Source organism: Haliaeetus albicilla, chromosome 21, assembly GCF_947461875.1.
Source record: "Haliaeetus albicilla chromosome 21, bHalAlb1.1, whole genome shotgun sequence".
In the NCBI taxonomy this organism is placed as follows: domain Eukaryota; kingdom Metazoa; phylum Chordata; class Aves; order Accipitriformes; family Accipitridae; genus Haliaeetus; species Haliaeetus albicilla.
The window spans coordinates 6,810,375-6,831,642 of record NC_091503.1 but is presented as its reverse complement, the minus strand read 5'-3'; the positions used below and the strand labels follow the sequence as shown (position 1 = coordinate 6,831,642).

Sequence of the window (21,268 nt, the reverse complement as noted above, 5' to 3'; positions counted from 1 at the left end):
AGAAAATTCATGTCTGCATACCAAATTAATGTCCACATTTTCTTTGTAGTGCGGCTTCTTTTTAACTCTTCAGCCACTTCCATATCATGTTGTAGTCAGTATAAACTTTAAAATTTGGCATCAGTTATGTTCCTTATCAGTTCAGCAAAAGACAAACTCTTCACTACACTTTCCAGAAACACAGCTGAGGGAGAACTTTTAAAAGACAAATCATTCTGTTTTGCAAATGCAACAGAATGGAATTTCTTACAGTGGACACATGCAAAGTTGCAGGCATATTATGAAATTACGCTGCATTACACTGGTGTATATTCAGCATACAGCAAACTGTGAAAAAAAGTAAAAAAGCCCTATGATCTTTTAAAAATGGGTGTGTAAAGAAAGAAAAATATAGAGCTGCCAGGTATTATTAATGCAGTTTTCTTAAACTTTAAGCTTAGATCGAAACAGATTTGCAGCCATTAGGCTTTATGTAAGTTAAATATGTAACCTCATTTTTCAAAAAGGCCAGCTGTCGTTTAGATATTTACATCCAATTTCTGGATTTTGCAAAGTGTTTGGCTCCTACTGAGACCAGTAAAACACAGAACTGCGATGACTTTTAACCGTTTTAGTTCCTATGTCTGTCAAATGACAGGCCGTGAGGGCTCAAACGCCCTCTCAGAAATGTGTCCGTTGGGTGTCATTGCACTGAATTAACCGGAATTGACGGGTATACAGTCAGTATGAGATGACAATTGGCTTCTTAAAAGACATAACTTGAACTGTGTTGCAAGCGCCCAGCTTTGCATGTTTTTCTAAGGTCAGATCTGCATTAAGCCTGAAGACAAAACCGGAGCAAAATTTTCCTCTCAGTACAAATCTGTTGCGTATACTAAACACATTTCATGCTTGACATTTCCACTGACATCGATAAGAGACTTGCACACAGTGCAAGTACAGAATTAGCAACACAGATTCATGCTGATGAGAGGAGGGATGAACAACAACAGCCAAAGCAAAGACTGCTGCAGCAGATGTGAAGGGTAAGATGCTAAGTCTGCCAGGAACTTTTGCTCTTTTTGCAGAACTAAAGTTTTACTGAATTTTCTCTAACCTGTGCAGACTTGCTCTTTGTTCATCTTTTCTCTCTTTTCATTCTCTTTTTTATTCTCTTTTTATTCTCTACATAGTTTTATCTTTTATGTGTAATCTTCTTGCTGTAACTTTCCCTTTTTTCCCCATTTAGTTGCTTACCTACCAATTAAAGTTAGACTGAGAATATATCAACCCATTTTCTGCTGCAATATTAGTCACTCTGTGTCTTTACCTGTCACATTTGGACTAAAAGCCCATTGATGCAGAGAGCACCAATTTCTGTGTTTAAACAGTGCCTATTATTACTGTAGTCCTGATTCCTTAGTTCTTTGTTTTATATTGTGTCATTTGATAGAATAACAATATATTTAATTGTAGATTAGATAGAATATTATTCTACTTTTCCTGACTGAAACTGGAAGATTTCTAGCAATTTTGAGGTTTGCTTTTCTGAAATAATCCACACACCAAGCATGTACATAGGCATACATACTCTATGTGCTTCACAATTGTCAGTACAAAATTTCTTGTTTGGCCAAAAGTAAGGATGGAACATAGTATCTAGATGAAAAAGAATGTATACAATTCAGTTTATACTGAGAAAGCTCATTTACAGACACAGTATAAATGCATTTATATGGTAAGCATATTTGTTCAGTAACTCATAAAAATTCACAATCTATTAAGTGGAAAAAGTCTGTGGAAACTTGTGCCTTCAATCCATTTTACATTATGTTTTTCAGACTTTCATGTTTCCTCAGTCATAAATCTGCTCAAACTATTAAAAGCCTATTAAAACCATAATCAAATAAACACCAAGACTCTGCTCACAGGTGACTCAGAATACGAGTGGCAAAAAGATGTACAGTAATACAATTCTTCTGGCATAATACCTGTTTACAGTTCAAATCAATGTCTTTCACTGGCCAATCAATAGCACCCTACTCTGTTTATCACTGCTTGTAAGCCTTTCCAATAATTCTAATTTTAAAGAGTCATTACTGAAATTGTATAGCCATTGATTGTTTAAAGGGTACAGTTAGCATGAACAAATTGAATTTTAGATTCAAGTAAACCTGTTGAAAAATTGCAAATCACATTCTCTTAAGAAAGTTTCATACCAGTCTTTCAGATGAAATCAACTAGAATAGTTCCACTACAGCCACAGTATGTTTGCTGATTTAGATCAGTGGAGGATTTCATTTGTAGGGTAAAGTACCTGCGAGCTACAGAGGGGTTGTACCCTGACCCAGGGTTGAAGCATTTGTCCCTTTTCATCTTACCTTGACCTGAGCAGGGACAATAATAGGCAAACCTGGATGCCATTACATATTCTGTCTCTCATATTGGATATCTTATCCAGTAGAACCACACACTTGCTGTACCACTCCTCCAGTCTGATCAGATGCAAGACAGCTTGCATCTATAAGCTCCAGAGCCATATTAAAAGAATTTTAGGTGAATTTAAAAGTCTAGGTTTTCAGGAGAAGAGCTTCTGCACTTAGTGTCAGGTGTGATCATGCCACAGCCACTCTCAATGAAATGCTCATGGTCAGATATTCTTCAAAGACAACTGGCCACTTACATGGGTGTCTCAGAAACAGAGAGACCTTTTAAGGTGTTGAGCTTTTTATTGAAAATCTGGCCTGTATGTATGCTATAATAGATAGCACAGTTCAGGCTCACAATGTCACAGCAACTGAGAATTAGATGGGAAATTGTTGCTATGTCTTCTCTCAGGCCATCTAAAAGTAGTGGGTTAGCTTATCGCTGTCTTTTTTTCTGGACCAGATAGATGAACATGATGTGTACTGAAGAAAAAACCTATACTCTTAAAATGTCAGCTGTTCAGTATCTGCACTGTTACTGTAATTGTCTCTATAGTAACATTAGCTCTGTGAGTGCATTTGTTTCTAGGGCTTTGATGCAGATGTTTTTTTCTGGCCAAATGATAGAAATACTGACAGAATTCTTATAGTTCATGTGTATCTCCTAGGATATGTTAATAATAATAATTTCAGACATGTCCTCCTTTTTCTTCTTTGTTCCCTTCTGTTTTGGGAACTACAGATATCCCTTGCTGTTTATTTCTATTTATTCTCACTCACTCTTCTGCATGGCAGATAAATTTAAGTGCAAGTGTCACCTGGTTTGCTCACTGATGGTGCATACAGCTAAAGATAGATTGCAATGAATAGAAAAACTTCTGTTAGCTTTCCCAAATTGAAGTAAACATCCCGGGTTTTATGTACATCTTTGTAGGTAAATCCCTGGTAAATCCATCCACTTGAGTTTTGTTGATTTTAGATAATTTTGCAAGTCAGTCACGTTTTCCACAAGGCTATCTTAACTTATAAGCAATAGTCCTGTTTGGCAACTTGAATACCAAGGGAGTCATGCCCAAAATACAGACATTTCTTAAACCTTGTGAGTTTTCTTGATAAGCACTTTACCTGTTTGCAACTAAAATTAATAAAAAATGAAATGACAGATAATGCCTATCTTCTGTGCAGCAACAGTTTTTGATCAGTACTATCAAGTGGTTTCCTAACAGTCAAATTAGAAATGGGCCAGTCTTATGTGCAAGTGAAAGTTGCGTTCTTCTACCCTTTTTATGACAGTCTAGCTTATACCATCTGTAAACTAATAATGTTTTTTAAACTTTTTGAATCATTCTACAGGCAGTGATAGAGTTAGTAAAATGCAGCTGATCCTTCTCAATATTCCCTTCATGGTAAAAGTTGCTGCTGAGGAGTGAAAGAAAAGCATGAGCCCCCTCAAAAGTCATTTAATGGCTGATACATATAGATAAGGACTTTACCATTCTGCTTGTTTGCATCAAAACAGCTAAATGGCTCTTACTACAGTAACTCATTCTGTTTGTAAAAATTGCATTGGAGACACTGAATAATCTCCATTCTATCAACAAGTTATGTTATATTGGCCACAGTTATTTCACATCTCTTCACTTTACAGGGTCTTCACCTATAAGAAGAGAATAACCTCTCATGCAAGCAAGGGGGAAAGGAGCTGTACAGAACCTGTGTTGCCAAAGACATTAGAAGGCTTACTTTTTAGAGAAGAATTTGTTTGAATTGAAACCTGGGAACACTGATACCTCCTTCTTTAGAAAGCACCTCAATATTCAAAGATGTAAAGTCTCATACAAGACTTTTAATTAAAAAAAAAAAAGTGTCTTTTTAATCACAACCCTGGTGGAAATGGGACCACTATCACACCAAAAACTCCTGATCTGAGCATCCCCAAATTTGTGCTTTCCAGCATCTGAATTTTCTATGTGGAGCTCCTCTGCAAAATGTACCAGAGTTTTGGCACAGGAATATCTCAAACTACTGCAGGTCTGAAATTCAAATAAAACTAAGCTATTATGTCATCCATATATTCATTAACCAATGCAAAGCTTCAGTTTTAGTTCACTGTGTTTATTAACCTTTTATGAATTTATATAAGGATTTATACATGGGAACTCGTTTGCAGTGAACTCAGATGTGGTAGGAACAGCAGCTTTAGTGAGGAAAAATATAAAAATTAAAATAGTTCAAATGGCTTTAAATGTCCATGTATCAATTCCATTTATGTTTCATAAGAAATTATGCAATTTTGCATGTTGAGAGTAAATGTCTTTCACTGCATAACATTTCCTAGAACAAATACAAGTGCCACCTTTCATTATATTCAACAAGTTCAGAATATATGTTAGCCCTGTGCCTTGACAATACTTCCTAGTGTGTGAATTCAACAAACCTGACTGAAGCTGAGTAATACTCGGTTGCATGTCATTCTTTGTCCACTTTGAGTCTTCTGATACAAGCATGTCTTCATCTGCTTGCAATTGTAGAATTGGGTATCATAATTTTATAGACATAGAAAAAGAAAAAATAGAAAAAGACCACACATTAATAATAAAACTCCTGGAAAATTAGTTCAGCACTCCAAATACTTCTTTCCTAACCATTGATGGCAGAGATCTGTGCTTATCTTTATTTCTGAAGGAGCACACCTTTACCTGTTCTATATGATATTCTTCACAGATGCTAGAATATCATCAGCTTTATATTTTACTCACCTCCCATACACGCATTCGAGTATTTTATTGGCATATTCTTCTTGCATAGCAAAATAATTTGTTGCTAAATAAAACCTCATTTCAGTCTGTAACCCTGCCATGGAAGAAAGATCTAAGTCCATTCAACTCTGCACTTTGCTGGTCAGACATATTGACAAGTCACCATATCCAGTCCACAGTATTTTCATACTACTGAAGCTCTGTATATAAGGCTTAGAACCTTATATTGTTTACAATTTAAGCTAAATATGAATAGGAACTTACTTACATAGTACATAGCAGCTAGAGACCAATGAGTAGAATATAAGGTTATAAAGCTGTGCTGTCAAGTTCCACAGTGCAAATTTAGATGCCATCCCCAGTGAGAAATGTTTACACAAATATACATTTCATCAAGTAAAATGTCTCAAATTGAATTTGAAGATAGGGAGACATTTACTCTCTTCCCTTTTTGTGTGTGTAGTGATAAAAATGAAATGGAAGGAATTAGAATGATTTAGAGAGCATTGCTTTTCACAAGGGACTGAAATTTCCCATTAACTGCAAGCAGTGCATATAGTGAATGCACATGAAAAATGTTTAAAGACTCAGCACAACTAAGGGTTTTTTTTGTTTGGGTTTTTTGGGGGGTGTTTTTTTTTTTAAATTCATCTAATTAGTACATACTTGGCCAGGGGGAGGGGAAGAGCATTTTGGTCATAATCAAGGTAGGATGAGACCACAGGCACAGGGAGTTTGCTTTTACTAATCATTTCCCCCCCCCCCCCAAAAAAATACTTACTTCCAAAGTATGTAAGTACATATTTAATTCCACGTATGTAAAGTACTTGAACGAACTGACAATAAAACCATTTCCCAGGGCAACAATTTACACAACAGTCTTAGCTTTATTATACTAGTACCTTCATATATATCAACTGCAATGAGTCGAATACTTTTTGAAAAAAATCGTTGCCGGACGTTAACTACTAGTTGACCACCAGGAGACACTGTTGCTCCATAGAGATGAAAGATGAGGCTGTGGCAATAAATTATCGGAGGTAATACACGTAACAGTCACTGTTACCTTCCAGGTCATGCTCCACTATGCATAAAACTTATATTGACCTGGATGAAGTTTGGATTTTTTTTTCTGGGCATGGAGCAAATGCATGATCTGACACTTTTCACTGTCAGAACTTGCAAAAAAAAAAAAGGGGGGGGGGGAATTGGAATCTGGAGTTCATGGTGAAAGAACAAAAGGGAGGTGTTATTATTTTGTAATATTTAAGGAGATAAACATCAAAATTTTAGGACAAAACTGACATTTCAAAACACATGAACATTTGCATTTTTTTGTTTTAACTTTAAATCATGTGCAATTTGGAAAAAGGTTTTGCACTTATATTTTAATTAGCACAGTATAAGATTTTTTTCCCAGAAAACATTGTAAAAACTTTTTCATAAGTGATAACTTGGGTTTTTAATTGGTAAAGCCATATCTTGGTTGCTATTTAAGTATTAAACAAAATATTAATATATACTAAAACATTAAATAATTTTATAATACAAATATGTACATATATTTTACCATTAAATAACCAATAATAGTTAATCATGCCAATAATAACCAATGATGTAGTCAATCATAATGTGCAAGTCTCTATAAAAGAAATCTAAGACCTTAAGGCTGAAATGAAATATATCAGCTGTTAACAAAATAACCCGTTTCAACATAAAGAAAATTGGATTTTTCAGCCATATAAAAAGCAGTCATTTCAATACCTTTAATTTTAAAGTTCCCGTCAAATTAATATTCTATAAACTATAACATTCATGTAAGTTTTATGTAATATTTTCATAAGTATATAAAATATTTGCAGGAGTATGCATACACTTATGTCTAAAGTTACATTTTAATCCAATTTGCATTTTCAGATAAATTTTGTTAACTTTCTGTAAAAAAGTCTAGTTTTTATCTGGCCATTGCACATTATACTAGGATTGTAAAATATTCATATTACATAAATTCTGCTTATATACCTGTGAAGACTCAGTTTTAATGCTGCAGAGCTGTGAAAGGTCCTAGACTCGTAGACACAGAAGGATTTTTGAGTTGATTGTCTCAGTACAAGCCTCAGAACTCCCACCAAGCTCTCACCCAGTACCTACAATCTCAGCCGAGAAACTTTCTCAGGCAGCTATGGTTTCTGCTTCTCTGCATGTCCGGAAATGCCTCAGTTTGACCATCCTTGGGCAACTTAATATCATTTTCATGTCTTACCCTAGTTCAAAGCACACACCTTCAGGATGAAACTGCAGAGAAGATTACAGGTTGAAGATGATGAGGTTTGTCTCCTTGTGCAATAATCTCCTCATTCAGGAATCCACCCCATGCTGAGGAGTTGAGACTTCAACACTTTATTTTTCATCAGGAAGGTTATGTATATGTGTACATGTACATAAAATATGTGCATGTATGTATTATGTACACATGCATGCTTCATATAAAACATTAAAATATTTGTTGGTTTGCAGTAAAAAAGGGGATTTCTGAGACATGTTTTTCGCAGCTGCCTGTGACCTCTGTCTGACAAGCCTTTCTGCATGCAGGTAGCTATAAGCCATCCTCTTGAATTCAAGACCTTTCTGACAACAAGAAAAAGCCTTTAGCAGGACATAAAAGAATGATCTTCTCACTTCATCAGCTAATCAAAGACAATAATTGGTCCTTTGTAAGTTTGGAGCACAGCTGTATTTAATAATTCAAAGTTTTATAATAATATATGTGTATGTACACAAGTCATTTTTTGTGGAAATAAATGCCATATTCAAACCTTTTCCTGATTTAATCTATTATGAGTATTCAGGGTTACTTTTGGTTATATTTTATTCATTACTGTTTTAAGATGGATTACATAGCTGTATCATCAGATGATATGCATTTAATTATCTGTGATACAGAGAGTGATTTTAATTTCAAAACTGAGAACAGTAAAAGGATTTAATAGCTTCGAGATGTACAAAACAGCTCAGCTCTTACTTTAAATTAAAAATCTATTTAAAATTGTAAGATTTCTACTCTTCATTAAATGCAGGGGAATCCAGCAGCTGTAAAAAAGTGAGTTTGAATATATCTACTTTATCACTAAGAAGAAAATCTCTAGGTCATATCATGGGGTGATGTAAATCAGTGTAGTTTAACAGAATTCCATAGAGTTATGCTTCTTTGTAACAGATAAATATCTATTCTTTTGATCTTGGTAAGTAGACCCCATTTATTGAAGACTTACTGTCTTTGACATTGCTTAAAGCAAACTTAAAATAAATGAACGATTACTGGTATTTTCAACAATACAAATGGAAAGTATAAGATCCTTATTGTCACTTTAAAATCTTAATATAGCAGCTACCAAGAAAAAATAGCTAGTAATATTTTTTTTTTTTTTGGTAGAACTGAGTATACAGAAGTGTTACAACTTTTTTTTTTTTTTTTTTTTTTTTTTTTGAGATATTTATGGCCAAATTTTGATAAAATTTCCAGCCATCTTTGGGGATTAATTTACAGCCAGTGTAAATTACACTGTAGTACAGTGTAATGCTATTCAAAATAAGGCTGTTTTCTAGAATGCTGTAGCAAAAAATCCCAAGAGGTAGAATCGGTCACCTAGAAAATTGGCCTCACACAAAAAAGACATAAAGCTATCTCTTTTATCCAACAAATGCTTAAGGATAGCTTTCCTATCACCTATGAGAATCTGCAAGTTTAAGATAAGAAAAGATTTGAAACTTTACCAAGGAAAAGCAGAACAAAATACTGGAAATTTCTCTAGATAAGTTCAAATGAGAAATAAGCGTGAATGACTAGCAGCTGGAGTAATTTACCGTGACTGTAAGGGATATTCCATCATTTGAAGTGTTTGAACCAAGAACGTCTGCCTGAATGGCACCTACTCTTGCTTAGGCAGGAATTACAGGTCTGATGCAGGTGTTTGTTAATGAAATTCTTTGGCCTGTTGGATGAGATGATCACAACAGTCCTCTTCGGTTTCAAAATTCTGTGAAAAGAATGGGAATAATACAAGTATAGAACAAAACTCTTTGCTGTTTTATTATTTTCAACCATGTACTTGAATTGATTGTGTCTGGAATGGAGCTGTTTCCTAACAATCTAAAGCTGCCATTTCTAATTATTTTTTATGTAAGACATGTAGGGAAGAAAGCCCACCTGACCTTTTTTAGAAGTGTGCTTTCTGAGAAAATGCCATTCTGAAGTGATAGTGTCTCATTCAGAGTCTTGGGCTTAAATAAAATTGATCCAGGTAATAAATAAGATAAATAATGGCAATAAAAGCACATGACATCTTAAGGTTTGGAAGCTGAAGTACTGATGCCTATTGATCTTTGCTAGTGATTGCAGACTATTTTTTTAGGTACGTTGTCATAGGCAAATTAAGCAATTTTAGGGAACAGAATAACCTTCTGCAGTCTTTGGCTAGAGCACAAAAATTGAGCAAACAATTATCATTCAAACATTGTACTCACTTTCAAGGTACCTGAATGTAGCCCTTGTTGTGCAGTAATGAAAATTTTGAAGCCAGGAAAAGCAAAAGTTTTGGTAGGTGCTATAGTCATTTCTCAGACCACCCGCTTTCTGCTCTGGCTGCTCTTTTTTTCTGGCAGCTGCATTGACTGTGCTTGGATATGCAGGAGGACCTGATTCTTCTCCATCTGTAAAAGTTTGGATCCAAAAGGTCTGATCTCCTGAATGACTGCAGAGAGTCCCTGCAGTTTCTCATATTTGTCCCAGCCCTTTCAAGCTTATCTCCTACATTCCTTAGTTCCCACAACTTGCTAATGTTCAAAACACTGTATAAGATTATTACCTATCTTGTCTTTTGACAAAATTAAAGATTTGAAGTACATAAATTTGCTTTATCTGCTACTGACATGTCTCAATCAAAAGCATATCTTGGCTTTTACTCCTCATCCATATGCTGGTGAAATTGGCTGTCTTCAGAGACTTTCTCCCTTCTTTTTTCCTTCTTTTTTTTTTTTTCTGTTTTACTATTGTATATATTGATACGTATGGTATAAAGCCAATAAAATGATTCTGCTAAAGGAAGAATTTCTATAAAAGAAAAATGCAGTTTTCCTAAATGAACCTGCATAGCTTTGTTTACTGCTTCTCAAAGGGCAGTTATGGGCAATGGGGAAGTAAAATAATAGGATCTATAAGCAATGCAATGAGCCATACGAAAAAATGAAGAGCTTGGAGAGTATCTTACCCAATGACAGCCAAAGGTCTAAGACTGCTCATGTTAGAAAAATGAAGAGAGGCTATTGAGTAAAACAGTCTAGAGGAACTAGACTGGGAATATCTGTTAACTGATAAATGAACTTCTGTATCTCCAATTTAATTGCAAAGTTGACTATAAAACTTGACAAGACTTCTCATGTCATTTTGTATGAATAGAGACCTCAAGAATATTCAGTGTTCAAAAGAATTTCTGGATTCTATGCTTTTGGGATAAAATAAAGCTCCAGTTATTTGAGAATAGGTTTAGAAGTACATAGAAACAGATTAAAAAAACTGCTATTCTTTTTAGCCCTATTACATCTTCTTTTATCCCCACTGTTTGGTAGTGGCCTACTGGCCTCTGTCAGAAACATGATGTTGGCATAAACTACTCCGAGACTTGTTACCTTGGGATGGCAACATCTATGACCTTAAAAAGGGCCTTTTTTACATACGTTAAGTTTCTCATTTAAAAATATCTGGGAAAATAGGGATATTCTGTAAAAAATATCAGTTTACTTTAACAGTTCACTGGTTACTGAGAAATTAGTTTTGACAGAATACTTTCAACCAAGTGTTACACACAGGCTTTCTTGCATGCCTGTGTACGTGCTATACGTGGCACAAAATGCTGAGTTCACACATCAGCTGTCTCAGGTTTCTATGTCCATCAGTCATCGATCTGTACAACGATGTGGAGCAGTAAGATAGCTGTATTGTGTTCTTAGTTTCACTGCAGGGCTGTTGTCCCAGCAAAGGTTTTCTTGAAATTTGTAACGTTCATCACTTCTTCACTGCCATGGCACACATTTGTAACTAAGTTTGTGGAACATCAATATATACCATGCTAATAAGACTTACGAGCAAGGAGTAAGCACTGCTCACACAAAAAAGCACTAGATTAGACTGCAATATTATTTTGCTTGTGTTAATGTTTCTTGCTTGCTTCACTGGGACAGTTCTGAGAAGCATATTTTAAAAATACAATTAATTAAATTAAGTTTTCTCTAAAAAAACCCCACTACATTTATTTAAACTTCTCAAAATAATTAACAATATTTTTAAATACCAACATTGCATTGTCTTGCTGTGTCTCAGTGTTGTGTTATAAGCAACTTTGATGATATCTGCAAGGCTAACTAGGGATACTAATTTTCTGTGTTTATCCCAAAGCATGTACCTAGTTTCTATAATTTGAATACGAAGGTGATAAAATAATTTCAATGCAAAATTACCCTTTTTCTGTTTTAAGGAAGGCTGATTAGTCAAGTGCACAGTTGCAATTTTTCCATTTCATTCTCTGTAGTTTTCCAGGATCATTGACTATCCAAAACAAAATAAATATATCATATTCCTGCTAGCTTAGAAGATGACAGATTCTAGGAATTGTACTTTTTTTATTTCCTACTTGTCAAGTTATTTCCTTCAGATGCCCTCAGAACTTACAATTTCTTTTCCTTCCAACACCACACTTATTTCCACTTTACAGACATACTCCTTGTGCAACAGAGAGGTTAGTTTCAAAGTCACACAGAAATCTGTTCTGCAGCCACAACCTCCTTCAACTCAGTCCACAGCTTGTACCTTCAGAGTTGGTCTTCATAGAGGTTAAGCTTGAATTAAGATCTGGTACTTCTGGAAATCCCATCAATTCCTACATTCTTCTTTAGGTTCCAGACATCCAAAGTCAGTCCCTAACAAAGGAAGTCTATAGCCCAGTAAGTAAATCTGGACTCCTGGTTTCTATGTCAGTACTCAATATGCTGTTTCTCAAATGATGTAGCTCTAAGACCAGGAAACATGCATTTCATCACTGAGTATTTAATCTATATAACATATATTTACTGAAGTAAACTGGGCTGTTATCAGACCAAGTCAGAAGAATACTCAGAAGACACGCAAGAAGATGTTTGGATAGGTATCCTCATTCCATCCTTTTGGCAAATGATAAAGCCAGTACTTTCTACACTCAGTGTTGCTATCATCACATTAAGAGCTTAATACAGGAAGCTAAAATCTTATCTAAAGAGTTATAATATAAAAAATATTGTATTACAATGGCAGATATAAAAATATTATATTATTTTCACATGAATAATAAAAGCTGAAAGCATTTACCTGTGTGAGTGCCCTACAAGATATGAAGACAAAAAACTTTCCTGGCATATCTCTATATAATTCCACATGCCTTGAAATATTTGCATGCAAACATGCAAAAAGAAAGCCTTACTGAAAGAGTAAGCGCTTAATGCTACAGTCTGTTGGCTCTCTTCCCATGCAGCAGGGTGGATTTTATCATCTATCAATATATGTTACATATGATTTTTGGTAATGATCAAATTTGCCTACGATTACCAATGAGTTTTAGGAAGCTCTCATTTTGTGAAAAATTGTTCATCATTCCTCAAAAAGCCAGATTATCCCCACTGTAGATACAGGTAATTTCCAAGAACTTCCTCCCCTCTACCTCCCCCTTCCCAACTTGTCTGCAGGACAGTATGCCTCACACACAAAATACTGCTCATGAAAAACATTCCACTGTTCTAACTAATCTAACAGAACATCTATATGCTTGTGTGCAACTCTTTTGCTTAGAGAACAGACATTCAATATTTGCTGGATAATTTTTATTACTAAACAGCTGATGGTAGCAGCAGTAGATTGTGTTATTCTGAACAGAGTACATCGACAAGCTGTTGTGTATTAATTCCCTCTTTGCCTTTGTTTGGGTTTCCCAATACCGGTGGAAGCCATTGTCAGAGATTCTGTGCACTTTTCCCTGCTCCCCTAATATCTGCAGCAAAAGGACATCACAATGCTTTGTTAAATTTGCCATCTGTAACTCCAGAACCTCAGGTATATCTGAGCCAGATATCTGCAATTCACAATAATTGTTTAATATGTCATAATTCTCAGCATTCAAGTGTCATTTTCACTGGGAAATGCAGAGGGGGAGATTCATAATGGCACTGAGATTTCCTGCTAAATTTCCCATCTGGTGATCCTCTCTCACTGGCACTACAAAATTCCGGATTTCCATCCATTTGCAGCTGTGGCTCCTGCCCCTGTGAGATCAGAGTTGCACCTGGCTAAGCAGCCTTTTAGAAAATGCTACAAATAGTGCAATATGTCATTTTAAATGGTGACAACTCCTTTTGGATTAGGAGGTAACAGCAGGCAGCCGGTAACTTGCTGGCACACCCTACACAAGGCACTTCCCAAATCAGAGTATTTCCGTCCTATTTAAGTAGATTTATTGATTTGCTAAAGGCCACAGAACAGATCCATTTTGAAGGGGAGAGAGCATCTTTAGTGGCATCCACAGGCCAATAACACAACTTAAAGCAGCTGTTCTTAAGCTGCATTAAAGCCAGGACAAGCCCTCCTAATTAGGCAGCTCCTTCTCTGCCTAATGCCTGTGCCATGCAGATATGCACTGCAGGAATGAAAAGAGTTGCTGCTCTTCGTGCTCGGTGTTTTGAGGGATGACTGAATCAATGCCTCAACAATTGCTGGAAGCATTTGAATACATCTTGCTTATTGGTTTACGATGAAGGTATTTTCCTGGCCTTGCTTTTTGTGACTTACTTATAAAAAGCAGCCATGGAGGCTGCTGGACAGAACAGCAGGCGCAGCCCCAGGAGACCAAGATCCTATTTCTTGTCCTGCCAGCGGCTTGCTGGGAAACCCTGGAGAAGTCAATCCTTTCCCCTAGCAGAATTTCCCCTTCTCTAAAGCCTGATTCGTCTAAAAATACACCATTGAAAAATCTTTCCTTCATTCAAACTACATTTTATCTAAATCCATTAATCTCAGAATCAAAACAGTGAACACTGTTGAAAAATCACAAAATAGAATTAAATCACAGTTGAAGATAAAACTGACAAAAAGAAGCTGTAACTCTGTTTACTGTTACTGAGGGTTGTTGCATATCACCTTGGGACCATTTCCACTTTTCATGCCAGACAGAGATATTTATTTTGTTGTGAATATTTGGTTTAACATTTTACTTCTGAAGTCTCAGAAGAAAAAATTGCTGGAGATGACTTCATCTCTGGAAAAGACTCATGAGGACCCTTCCATTGTTTCAAGACAATCTGCTTGGCAATTAATAACCAAATGCAGCATGTCCACATTTCCCAAGTCACAGTTACAGGTAAAAACTGTTGACACCTGCTGCCATACTGCAACACACCAATGATTTAATTGGGAGGGGGATGGGCCTGCTAAAGAATCTGTACCATTTCAAGTGGTAGCACCTGAGTTTAACTTAGATAATAACAGGTAGTTGGTTAGACTTATCCTACTCCCTGCCAAAAAAAACTGCCTAAGGCAAATATGAAGTTGTAGTCATCTGATTGGAGTTTTTTGGCTCTTGTTTTGTTGGGTTTTGGGTGTTTTTTCTGGAAGGCCTGCTACAAATAGTGGGGGCTGTTATTCTGCTTGACTTTCATCTTCCCTGAAAATCTTTTGTGCTTCTGCAATGTCAAATTGACCCAACACATGAGACTTTCTGTATCTTCTTACAAGACATGGAAGAGGCTTTAAAATTTGACTTAGTTTGGTCTACACTGCAATTGTAACAGTTAAGACAATAAATTTCTTTAATTTTATAAGGATTTCCAGCCCCTCACCTTCAGTGTTTATGTCTAAAAACGCATGGGAGTGGTCACTTTTCATGTACACGCAGGCAGAAACTGTTAAAACTCCATAGTGAACTCTGAAGACAAATGGATTATCAACTCTGGCCTTTAACTAAACCCATTTTGCCAAAAGAAAAAGGGATTGCAACCGTCCTGGTGCACGGCGGGGCCCTGGCAGGCCCCTCTGCCTGGGGCCCGTGCCCCACGCTCCCCCCAGCCCAGCCCCACTCCGTGGTGGGACCCAGGCTGTGGCTGCAGGGCAGGAGCTCACCCACAGTGCCTCCCAGCACCCCTGAGGCTGATGCACTTCCCACAGTGAAGGCAAAACAAATCCCACTGAGTTAAAATCTGGTTTAGGGCCCAGGACACGTGGAGTGTGTGCATTTCCCATGTCTGCTGGCTGGCCTTGTGCAGGCTTCCCGAGCGAGATGCATCAGTAAACCCATGTACCCTTGGCTCTGGCCAGCCAGAAAACACGTACGATGCTTTGTGTCCCTGAAGTAGCAAAGGCGGCAAGAGGATTAGCAAATCTGGATCTCACTGTAACGAATCCGAGTTTGCATAAGAAAAATATTTACTAAAGCTATCTATAGCTGAGACAATGGAAAACAAACAGATCCCGTTTGGAGTTCAGAACATCTGTTGGAAACCACTGGGCAAAAGAAAAGATGCTCAGAAATTAATATTTTGTCACATACGGGTACAATTTTACATAAAATTACATTGGAGGAAGAACAGTGACTACGATACCCTATTTTTAAGGTCAGCCCAGAATGAAGCAGTTATGGAGTATACGTGAGAATTTGAAACAGCTGCAGCTCAAACTTTTCTGTGGCCTACACAGCGCATTTCAATTCATTATTTCTGTTTCAGGTGCATTCATATTTATATAATAATAGATTTGCATTCCTGAGGTTTAAATATGAAGTTATGTGATAAAGATTTAGGTCCCCTACAACTGGGTGCATCCAGTCAATCTGAGCCATCCCACAGACATTTGAAATTTTGGAGGGGCAGAGATCAGTGTTTTCTGAAAACAGGTTCCACCATGGCATCTGAGGGGATAACTGGTGTTAACTGGTAAAAGTGCTGTTTAAGGAGATAAATTTATGTGGTCATAGAGTAGGTATTATATGCGCTTGTCTTTTTCTTACTCTTTCTTGGATGTTCATGTATATCCACTGATGTAGGCAATTTCTAGGCTAGACTGACCCTTTGGCAGAACACGCAGTACTGGTTGTGTTTTATTACAAGTTTTAACACACACAGAAGCTTTACTAGCATATTTGTAGCAGCTTCTCTTAGAAGAGTTAGTTCACTGCCAAACACACCTAAACAGCTGAAAAAAATGAATGCATGTGAAATAGGCAAAAGTTACATATTTTTTCCTATCAGTTTATACCCTGGCAAGAACTGAAAATTTCGTTTCAGGTATGAAGGTTTTTCACAGATTTTGAACAAATTACTAGTAATACAAATGACCCAAAGACCTGGTTTGTAAAAAACTTTTTTTTTTTCTTTTCCTTTCCTAGAGAAGAAAAAACCTGCTTTGCACTCTGACTACTTGGAAAGACTGAGAGAGACTTGGTAACGCATGCTAGGATTTGTGCACTTGAGCTCCAAAAGGAGAGAAAAATCAATTAGCAAGAGAATGTGTATTTTTTTTTGTCACTTTTACATATAAAAGTTTAAAGAGAACAAACTCTGACATTGAAGTATACTGCAAAGCGAGAAATTGTAGATTCTGTGAGATACGGCTGGAAGGACAGAAAGCTCTACTGAGTGATTTACTGGCTGTCTGCCATACTCTGAATAGCTGCCTGTCAATGCCACATGTGGCATCTTTCAGATAGCATATTCTTTCAAGCAAGTCCATAAAGGTGGCAGATATCAAGACAGAGTGTAAAAGAGTGCTTGTGTTAATGCTTGAGAGCATTTATATTAACAGTTAAAAAAAAGAGAATACTCTTAGGCATTGCTTCTCTAGGTAGCAACACAAAATGATCACATTCACTCCATTCGCCCATAACCAGCTGTGATTTGTATTTTGAATCCAGGAAATCCACGTATTTATGTCCCTCGGTGTTTGAAAGAATTTTAGTTTCCTACCATGCAAACTGAATTATGGAGTTCCAAGAGTCCCTTCCCATGAAAGGGTTTCTACTTCTAATTCTCTATTTCTATCTGTGGTCACGGTTATGTTTTCAAGCCTTTTCACTGTAGACCTACAAGCTATAAAATTAATTTATGGTCTTGGAAGGAAGGGGAGCAGCAATAGTTCAGAAGAATTAGATGCTGTCTGAGACATAACTACATGCCTACAATTCCTCTCTCCATCTTATTCCCTCCTCAAGGATCATCATCATTGCACTATTGTTAAATAGCAACTTATGACAAATATGGTCAACCTAAAAGACGAATGAGAATTTCTCTTTATAAGCTAAATGGATTCTGAAAAAAAGCAAAGCAAATAAAATAATAAAAACATTTACAGGAGTATAGCCAGAGTCCCCACTAAAATGTAAAAATAAAAATCATCAGAGGAAGAGGCACTTCTCTTCTTAAACCTTTTAAATGAATCTGAAATTAGCAATGTACACAGTATTTAGCCTGTGTAACTAGCTGGTGTTATCACTGCTCCAGTCATCCTTTCCTGTCTTTTTCATATCCATCGCAATGCTATGTATCCTTCCTACACCCAGGCATCTGCAAAGGTCTTTGCAGGAGTGAGAAGTCAGATTCTTGAATCTTCCAGGGCTGAAACCCTCCTGTGCATGGTGTGTAATGCAGCTCATTCCTGACTGAGGCTACTGGATCCACCGTCACATATGTATCTAGCTTGAATCAGAATGCTGAACGCATTAGAGCAGATAAAAAGACATGCTGCTGTTAAAGTGCAGACGTAAAGCTTTTTGCAGCTAGCACTGTTAAATGAGCTAGCAGCTATATATTTAAAATGGCTATAGCTTCTGAATTGTCTTCTGTGAACAGTAATACCAGAAGACCAAAATCCACTGCAGAGGCAACTGTAGGCAGTCCATACCTAGCAGAGAAATTTGCAAATGTCCAGAGCAGACAGGGCTGAAAATCCACCATAGGCATCTGTGGTTCCTGGAGTGCTTGGGGACTTTGAAACATACCCAAGCTGCAAACCTCTTACAACAGGGCCTCCTCTAAGTTATACTTTATTTTCATTCCAAAGACTGTCTGTGCTTCTCTGTCACATCTTTAAATACCAAACTTTGTGCTTATGTCCACAAAGTAAGTTCAGACTGTTTTCCTTCTCATCTGTTACTGACTAGGGAGTTTGGGTATCCTTGGGAGACTAGGATATCCTTTTGCTTCTCCTAAATGAAAATAATAATTTCTATTTTTCCTTCCTGAATTCTTTCTTATTTGTTTTTATGCTACCAATGCACCTGTAACTCCCCAGGGATCAAGAGGATTTGATAAACAGGGTCAGCTGCTTTCAGGCTTGCTGGTTATTTCACCAGAGAATAAAGTATCAGCTTCTTGGCACCATGTGTTCCACCTATTTATGTCCATTGTCAGTGCTTGAACTTTGTCTGCAGGATAGTTAGGTGATCTAGGTGAAAACAAACTCCAACAACATAAAAGAATAATAATAAAAAGAAGCTTATGGATTAAGAAGGACAAGGATCAGTCCCCCACAGTACAAAAGTATGTGTTAATTTAGCCCATTATTAGAATAAGCCTGTCTAGCCATCTATGGCCAATGTAGTATTAAAGAATAAAAAAATGAAATGTTAGTGTCTGCAAAAGAGAGGAGGAAGACTTAGGCTTAGGAAGACTCTGATTTTCTGGGTTGGCCCAGACTAGAGTCTACACCTACATCAATGTCATTAATCTAGGGACAAGCTAAAGAGTGTAATAAAGGTGAGTTTCAGCCCTGTTAGTATATATCCCCTGTGCTAGGATGAGAACATGTGGCATTAGTCCAAGAACTGGCTGGGGAAGTCACTCACCACCAGCACAGCTACCCAGATTTCCTTGGTAGCACGAGTTCAGCTCTTTGGTTCTACTCTGTCGCTAAATAAGCAAAGTCTTAGCTACAAAATCATCTTTTCATCTGCTCTCTAGAAATTTCTGTTATGGCTAAAAGTCAGTGGTATTTATTTTGGCTATACAGCTTGTTATAAAAATATTTGGAGATTAAACCATGTAGTATTCCTTAAAACCATTAGAAGACAGTTCTGGGAATCCCAGAGATGGAAACAGCAAAAATGTAATTGATATATATGGAATGCATGCAACAGTCTGCACATCTTAAAGCTAACTCTATCATTCACTTCACTTCAATATTAGATTTGTGTGTATTCCTTAGCTCTTGAGATGGACAAAACCAATCAAGTAATATTATTTAATAACAAATTATGTACTACTAATACAAAAAATGTTGTTGATAAAACCCTGAGGCATCACTTTTCATTCTGTTCTCAGTAAAAATTAAAGTCAAACGTATAGATATACATGTAAGTTAGTTGAAATAAAAATGAAATGAGTAATGACCTAGGAAATTAATGAAGGTCATTGAGGAGATGAAATACACTACTGAAAATAAGCATATTATTACCCTTATTGTTTATTTAAACAGTACCTTAATTAATGAGTAATTAATTCAAATTATTTTCCATTATTATTAGGGGAGAACCATATTCAGGAAGAACTTTTTTAATCAATATTCTGTTTGAAAATCTTATTAAATTACTACTGGGCTAAATTGTATCCTCTGGCTGAGTCACCATATGTTCTATCAAGGAGGCCATAGTCCAGTCCTGTCCTGTTTCTAGAGTTCAATTGTATATAAATATGCAGTACTCCTCAGCCTTTCTGTAACAACAGTGCAATGTCTTTCCTGAATCTGTTGTTTCTGTGTAATCTTTTTTACACATTGTACAGAAAATCTACATAAAAGAAGGAAAAGAAAAAAAAAATTCACATTGACAGATGAGCATTATGTAAACAGTTATTGTAAATAGATAGGAAAAGTAAGTTTAGTGTCAGCTCTTGGAAAAACTGTTGCTGATTTATAGATGCAGCAAGGAATTGCAATAATGAAAATAAAAATAAGATGAAGTAATAACCATAAACCAAGTTCTTGTTTTTTTTACTTAAAATATTTTGTTGTACTCACAATTTGAAGTATCTGGCTATATTTATGATGCATTCCATTTTGCTATGAAGATCTTCCAAATACCAGCTAACTGCATGTTTTTACACTCTGCCAAAAAGAGCAACTTTATTTTGCTCTTTATATATTTTTCCTGGGAAGTCATGTGTCTTGGGTGTTCCTCATTTAAGAAGCTGTCTGTATAACTCACAGCTGTGGCTTCATAGATTAGATTCAGTGATTGCTCTTTAAAGAGCAGAAGTTCTATCCTGTGAAACTGTCCTAAAGTTAGCTACAACACCCTATATTTCAACACATAAAAAAAAGTAACTAAGTTTTCAGAACTGTTGCATACTAGTAGCTTTTGTTTATTTCTAAAGCAGCTACAGGTGCCCTGAATTGAAAGTAATCACATATATGATTAGAAATATAAACAGAAAAATCAAAAAGCCTGAAAACTAGTGTGGTGGGCTGACCCTGGCTGGGTGTCAGGTGCCCACCAACGCTGCTCTATCACTCCCCCTTCTCACCTGGACAGGGGGAGAGAAAGATACGATGAAGGGCTTGTGGGTCGAGATAAGGACAGGGAAATCACTCACCAAGTACCATCACAGGCAAAACAGACTTGACTTGGGGAAATTAATTTAATTTGTTGCCAATAAAATCAGAGTAATGAGAAATAAAACCAAATCTTAAACACCTTCCCCAGACCCCTCCCTTCTTCCTGGGCTCAGATCCATTCCCAATTTTCTCTCCCTCCTCCCCCCGAGTGGTGCAGGGGGAACAGGGGATGGGGGCTGGGGTCAGTTCATCACACCTTGTCTCTGCCGCTCTATCCTCCTCAGGAGGAGTAGGACTCCTCACTTGTCCCCTGCTCCAGCATTGGGTCCCTCCCACGGAGACAGTCCTCCACGAACTTCTCCAACATGAGTCCTTTCCCCAGGCTGCAGTCCTTCAGGAACAGACTGCTCCAGCGTGGATCCCCCACGGGGTCCCAGGTCCTGCCAGGAGCCTGCTCCAGTGGAGGCTCTCCATGAAGTCACAGCCTCCCC

At 36.9% G+C, this 21,268-nt stretch overlaps 1 long non-coding RNA gene across 1 annotated transcript in view; it reads left to right on the top strand.

Moving 5' to 3' along the window:
* The first annotated feature begins 894 nt into the window (after window positions 1–894).
* Window positions 895–21,268, top strand: part of LOC138690258 (uncharacterized) — a 37,107-nt gene continuing 16,733 nt past the window's right edge. Inside the window, exon 1 of the long non-coding RNA XR_011329059.1 lies at window positions 895–1,025. This is a non-coding gene — a long non-coding RNA (uncharacterized lncRNA). The remainder of the gene's footprint in view (window positions 1,026–21,268) is intronic.